A 6,423-nucleotide genomic window follows, 5' to 3' on the forward strand; every position below is an offset into this window, starting at 1 on the left:
TTTGAAAATTGCTTCTATAAAAAAAATCTTAAGAATTCCAGTACTTATTAGCTGCTGAATACTACAGAGGAAATTATTTTCTTTTTGGAACACAGAGCTCTCTGCTGACATCACGAGCACAGTGCTCTCTGCTGACATCTCTGTCCATTAAAAACTGCCCAGAGTAGGAGAAAATCCATCCCCATAGCAAACATTTGCTGCTCTGGACAGTTCCTAAAATGGACAGAGATGTCAGCAGAGAGCACTGTGGTCATGATGTCAGCAGAGAGCTCTGTGTTCCAAAAAGAAAAGAATTTCCTATGTAGTATTCAGCAGCTAATAAGTACTGGAAGGATTAAGATTTTTTAATAGAAGTAATTTACAAATCTGTTTAACTTTCTGGCACCAGTTGATTAAAAAAAAAAAAAAAGTTTTCCACCCCTTTAAGACGCCCTCCTGTTATCCACTCATTGCCTGTTTACCGGCACCTGTTTCAACTTCTTTTTTTTTTTCTTTTTTTTTTTATAGAGCCGAGGCAAGTGCTCTCTATCACCCAAAGTGCAAGAAAAAATGCAGACGTGTCACACTAAAAAAAACGTGCACAAAGGATGCGGTCTTTCGCAAAGCCCTTCTCCAACAGGAGAGAGGCCCCCCAACAAACCTACCCTTCACCTCCGGGCCAAAAGGCACCTGCAAGGATCCAGGTTCGATGCCCCTTAGTCGAAGCTACTAAGGGGCCACAAATGCACCTGGCTTCAACCCAGGCGTTAACCAAGGTATCAGCCAAGGAGCCGTATACTGATGGCATCTTGACCAAAGCCAAGATGCCCAGGGGTTGCAGGGAGATGCGGAACCTAATGGCCACACACACCTCCCCTAGAGCGCCAGGAGGGACACCCGGAAGGGCTACAGCATCCTGACAATCCTGTGTACAAAGAACAACACGTAAAGTGGCACAGTGACATACAAAAAGAATAAATAAATGGATGAGTGCAGATATACTGCCCGGTCATCCAGCCGGATCTATAAAAAAATTCCCTGATCCTAGCCGGAAGGCCGGGATACCATGCGTGAGTGACAAAGGTGAAGAGTATGGTGCAGTGCTTTCACTCAGTGAGTTATAACACCCAGTGAGTTTCAGCACCTCAGGGTCACCACTCCCCGAGGCACAAAAGTACCTCGGCTCTACACCCCTCTACCTCATGGTGAGACCCAGAGGGAACAAGTCACATCGGGGCAGCCGTCGAGCTGATTCTTCAGAACCAGCCTCGGAACGTCCTGGTACACCTGTCCCCTCCTCAGGACCCCTCCTCACCAGTCCCACATAAGTGCTGCCAAATTCACCACTGAAATGAACACTTATAAGAACAGACTACACTTGATCTTAGCCAAAAGGCTGAGAAGCGATTCAACTTGTTACCTGTACAAAAGGCGCCTGTCCACACACTCAATTAAACAGAATCCAACCTCTCCACAAAGGCCAAGACCAGAGAGCTGTTTAAGTACATCAGGGATAAAATTATAGACCTGCACAAGGCTGGGATGGGCTACAGGACAATAGGCAAGCAGCTTGGTGAGAAGGCAACAACTGTTGGTGCAATTATTAGAAAATGGAAGAAGTTTAAGTTGGCGGTCAATCACCCTCAGTCTGGGGTTCCATGCAAGATATCACCTTACTAAAAGACGGGAGGGGTCAGTGTCCTCTGACTGGAAGTGCCAATATTCGCGAATATTAGCATATTTGCAACAAAAAAAAAGAATATTCGTCATTATGAATATATATCACTATATTCTAAATATTTGTGAAATTGCGATGTGCCGATATTCGCGGTAAAAATTAGCATTTCGAATATTCGCTATCAACACTACTGGTCAATGACCTGAAGAGAACTGGGACCACAGTCTCAGAGAAAACCATTAGTAACACACTATACTGTCATGGATTAAAATTCTGCAATGCACACAAGGTCTCCCTGCTCAGACCAGCACATATCCAGGCCCATCTGAAGTTTGCCAATGACCCTCTGGATGATCCAGAGCAGGAATGGGAAAAGGTCATGTGGTCTGATGAGACAAAAATAGAGCTTTTTGGTCTAAAATCCACTCATGTTTGGAGGAAGAAGAAGAATGAGTACAACTCCAAGAACACCATTCCAACCGTGAAGCATGGAGGTGGAGACATCATTCTTTGGGGCTGATTTTCTGCAAAGGGGACAGGACAACTACATAGTATTGAGGGGAGGATGGATGGGGCCATGTATCGCGAGATCTTGGCCAACAACCTCCTACCCTCAATAAGAGCATTGAAGATGGGTCGTGGCTGGGTCTTCCAGCATGACGACCCAAAACACACAGCCAGTGGCTCCGTAAAAAGGATCTTGAGGTCCTGGAGAGGCCTAGCCAGTCTCCAGACCTGAACCCAATAGAAAATCTTTGGAGGATGCTGAAAGTCCATATTGCCCAGCAACAGCCCCGAAACCTAAAGGATCTGGAGAAGGTCTGTATAGAGGAGTGGGCCAAAATCCCTGCTGCAGTGTGTGCAAACCTGGTCAAGAACTACAGGAAATGTTTGATCTCTGTAATTGCAAACAAAGGTTTCTGTACGAAATATTTCTTTTTTTTTTTTTTTAAATCATACAATGTTATTTTCTGGATGTTTGTTTGATTTTTTGATTCTGTATCTCACAGTTGAAGAGTACCTATAATAAAAATTACAGACCTCTACATGCTTTGTAAGTAGGAAAACCTGCAAAATCGGCAGTGTATCAAATATTTGTTCTCCCCAATGTATATATATATATATATATATATATATATATATATATATATATATGTATATATATATATCTTAAACTAAAGTCTTGGGACATAAGGACCCAGGGTGTACCTGTACGCCCATGGGAATTCCGGTCCACGCCATGCGACGGGCGGGGACTGGACCTGAATCATTTCAGCAGGCACTCCGATCAATTCAAATCGGCGATTTGCAGCGATTCTGGGTCAATCGGGTCCCCGTTGACCCGGAAAAAAAGGGTGATGGGCACTGGTGCCACCTCACGATCGTCCTGATTCATCGGCTGTTACCCGCCGACAAATCAGGACTCCTGCTGTGGGGGTGTCCCTAACGGCACACTCTCCGCCCCTACTCCGGAGACTGAGAGCGGGTGCTGGGAGTGTGTACCTGTAGTGGGGGCCCCTGATCCCCGGCAACGGTGGCGGAATCGGGGCCTCCGGAGAAGAGACAGTGGCTGCAGGATGACAGGCAGTACGTGCGCAGCAGCAGGAGGTAAGGCCGTGCTTCCTGCTGTTGCCTAGCAACAACTCCAGGAAATTGCACAAAAGGGCATGCTGGGAGTTGTTGTTATCCAACAGAAGAAGGCACAACTATAACTCCCAGCATGCCCTTTGGTAGTTTGTTCATGCTGGGGGTTTTAGCTAGGCAACAGCTGGAGGCACATTTTTATGAAAAAGTGTGCCTCCAGCAATTGCATAACTACAACCCAGAACATGCACAAACTACCAAAGGGCATGCTGGGAGTTGCAATAGTGTGCCTCCAGCTGTTGCATAACTACAAGTCTCAGCATACCCTTTGGCTGTCAGTGTATGCTGAGAGTTGTAGATTTGCAACAGCTGGTTGCGAAACATAGAGTTTGTTACCTAATTCAGTGTTTTTCAACCGGTGTGCTTTCAGCTGTTGCAAATTACAACTCCCAGCATGCACTGATAGACCGTACATCCTGGGAGTTATCGTTTTGCAACTGCTGGAGGCAAGTAGCAAGTAAGTAGCAAACTCTCATTGTTTTGCAACCAGTGTGCCTCCAGCTGTTGCATAAATACAACCCACAGCATGCACCAAAGAAATACAGGGTACATTCACACGGGCGGGGGTTTACAGTGAGTTTCTCGCTGCAAGTTTGAGATACAGCAAATTTTCCCAAGCAGCTCACACTACAGAGGGAACCTCGCTGTAAACCCCTGCACATGTGAATGTATCCTAAAAATATCCCCTCCCCTCCAATAAAAATGAAAAATGTATGGTACTGCACTGTTTCCAAAACAGAGCCTCCAGCTGTTGCAAAACAGCAACTCCCAGTATTGCCGGACAGCCATTGACTGTCCAGGCATGCTGTTTGGGAAACACTGCCGTGGGATAATTTTGTTATAGGAGGCAAGTCTAATTCTAGCATCCAGGTCTGTTCCTATGCAAATCCCTAATTTAAGCCTCAAATGCACATGGTGCTCTCTCACGTCGGAGCCCTGTCGAATTTCAAGGCAACAGTTGCCCCTTATGGGGTATTTCCGTACTGGGGAGAAATTGACCAAAAAAATTTGGGGGGCTTTTACTCCTTTCCCCCCATTTTTTACACTAACATGCCGGTGTTGCTCCATACTTTTCATTTTCACAAGAGGTAAAAGGAAAAAACAGACCCCCAAAATTTGTAAGACAATTTCTCCCCAGTACGGAAATACCCCAAATATGGCGGTTCTGACATAAACGTAAAAAAAAACACTCACATGTGACCCCATTTTGGAAACTACACCCCTCATGGAATGTAACAAGGGGTATAGTGAGCCTTAACACCCCACATGTGTTTAAAGAATTTTCATAAAATTTGGATGTGAAAATGAAAAAGTTTTTATTTTTTCACTAAAATGCTGGTGTTATCCCAATTTTTTTCATTTTCACAAGAGGTAATAGAAAAAAAGCCCCCCAAAATTTGTAACACCATTTCTTCTGAGTATACAAATACCCCATGTTTGGACGTAAAGTGCTTTGCGGCGCGCTACAATGCTCAGAAGAGAAGAAGCGCCATTGGGCTTTTGGAGAGAGAATGTGTCTGGAATTGAAGGCTATGTGCGTTTACAAAGCCCCCATGGTACCAGAACAGTGGACCCCCCCACATGTGACCCCATTTTGGAAACTACACCCCTCAAGGAATGTAACAAAGGGTACAGTGAGCATTTACACCTCACTGATGTCTGACAGATTTTTTGAACAGTGGTCCATGAAAATGAAAAATGTAATTTACATGGACCAAAAAGATCTGTCAAACGTCAGTGGGGTGTAAATGCTCATTTCACCCCCCGCCACCTTTGTAAATGCACATGGCCCCGACTTCTATTCCAACCAAATTCTCTCTCCAAAAGACCAATAGCACTCCTTCTCTTCTGAGCATTGTAGTTCGCCCGCAGAGTGCTTTACACCCACATATGGGGTATTTCAATACTCAGAAGAAATTGGGTTGAAAGGAGGCTTTTTCTCCTATTACCCCTTGTGGAAATGAAAAATTTGGGGTAACACCAGCATTTTAGTGAAAAAAATCGAATTTTTCATTTTCATGTCCAACTTTATCGGAAATTTGTCAAACACCTGTGGGGTGTAAAGGCTCACTGCACCCTTTGTTACGTTCCTTGAGGAGTGTTTTTTCCCAAATAGTGTGCCATGTGTGGCTTTTTTTGCTGTTCCGGCACCATAGGGGCTTCCTAAATGCGACATGCCCCACCAAAAAAAATTCTGCTTAATTTGCTTTCAGAAAGCCAAATGTGGCTCCTTTGCTTCTGAGCATTGTAGTGCACCCGCAGAGCACTTTACATCCACACATGGGGTATTTCCAAATGGGGTTACAAATTTTGGGGGGGCATTTTCTCCTATTATCTCTTGTAAAAATGGTAAATTTGGGAGAAAAAACAGCATTTTAGTGAAAAAAATTTTCATTTACACATCCAAATTTACCAAAAAGTCGTCAAACACCTGTGGGGTATTAAGTTCACTGTACCCCTTGTTACGTGCCATGAGGGGTGCAGTTTTCAAATTAGTATGCCATGTGTTTTTTTTTTTGTTTTTTTGTTTTTTGCTGTTATGGCACCATAGGGTCTTCTTAAATGCGACATGCCCCCCAAAAACCATTTCAGCAAAATTCACTCTCCAAAATCCCATTGTCGCTCCTTCCCTTCTGAGCATTGTAGTGCGCTCACAAAGCACTTTTACATCCACATATTAGGTATTTCCTTACTCGAGAGAAATTTTGTGTTTTTTTTTCTCCTTTTACCACTTGTAAAAATTCAAAAACTGGGTCTACAAGAACATGTTAGTGTAAAAAAAATGTATTTTGAATTTTCTCCTTCACTTTGCTGCTATTCCTGTGAAACACCTAAAGGGTTAACAAACTTTCTGAATGTCATTTTGTATACTTTGAGGTGCCGTATTTATAATGGGGTCATTTATGGGGTATTTCTAATATGAAGATCCCTCAAATCCACTTCAAATCTGAACTGGTCCCTGAAAAATTCTGATTTTGAAAATTTTGTGAAAAATTTGAAAATTGCTGCTGAACTTTGAAGCCCTCTGATGTCTTCCAAAAGTAAAAACATGTCAACTTTAGGATGCAAACATAAAGTAGACATATTGTAAATGTGAATCAATATATAATTTATTTGGTATG

At 43.5% G+C, this 6,423-nt stretch overlaps 1 pseudogene; it reads right to left on the reverse strand.

Moving 5' to 3' along the window:
- Positions 1–1,305: 1,305 nt before the first annotated feature.
- On the reverse strand, positions 1,306–1,387 carry LOC130292174 (U2 spliceosomal RNA; annotated as a pseudogene).
- Positions 1,388–6,423: the final 5,036 nt, after the last annotated feature.

Source organism: Hyla sarda, chromosome 9 (assembly GCF_029499605.1).
Source record: "Hyla sarda isolate aHylSar1 chromosome 9, aHylSar1.hap1, whole genome shotgun sequence".
Classification (NCBI taxonomy): Eukaryota; Metazoa; Chordata; class Amphibia; order Anura; family Hylidae; genus Hyla; species Hyla sarda.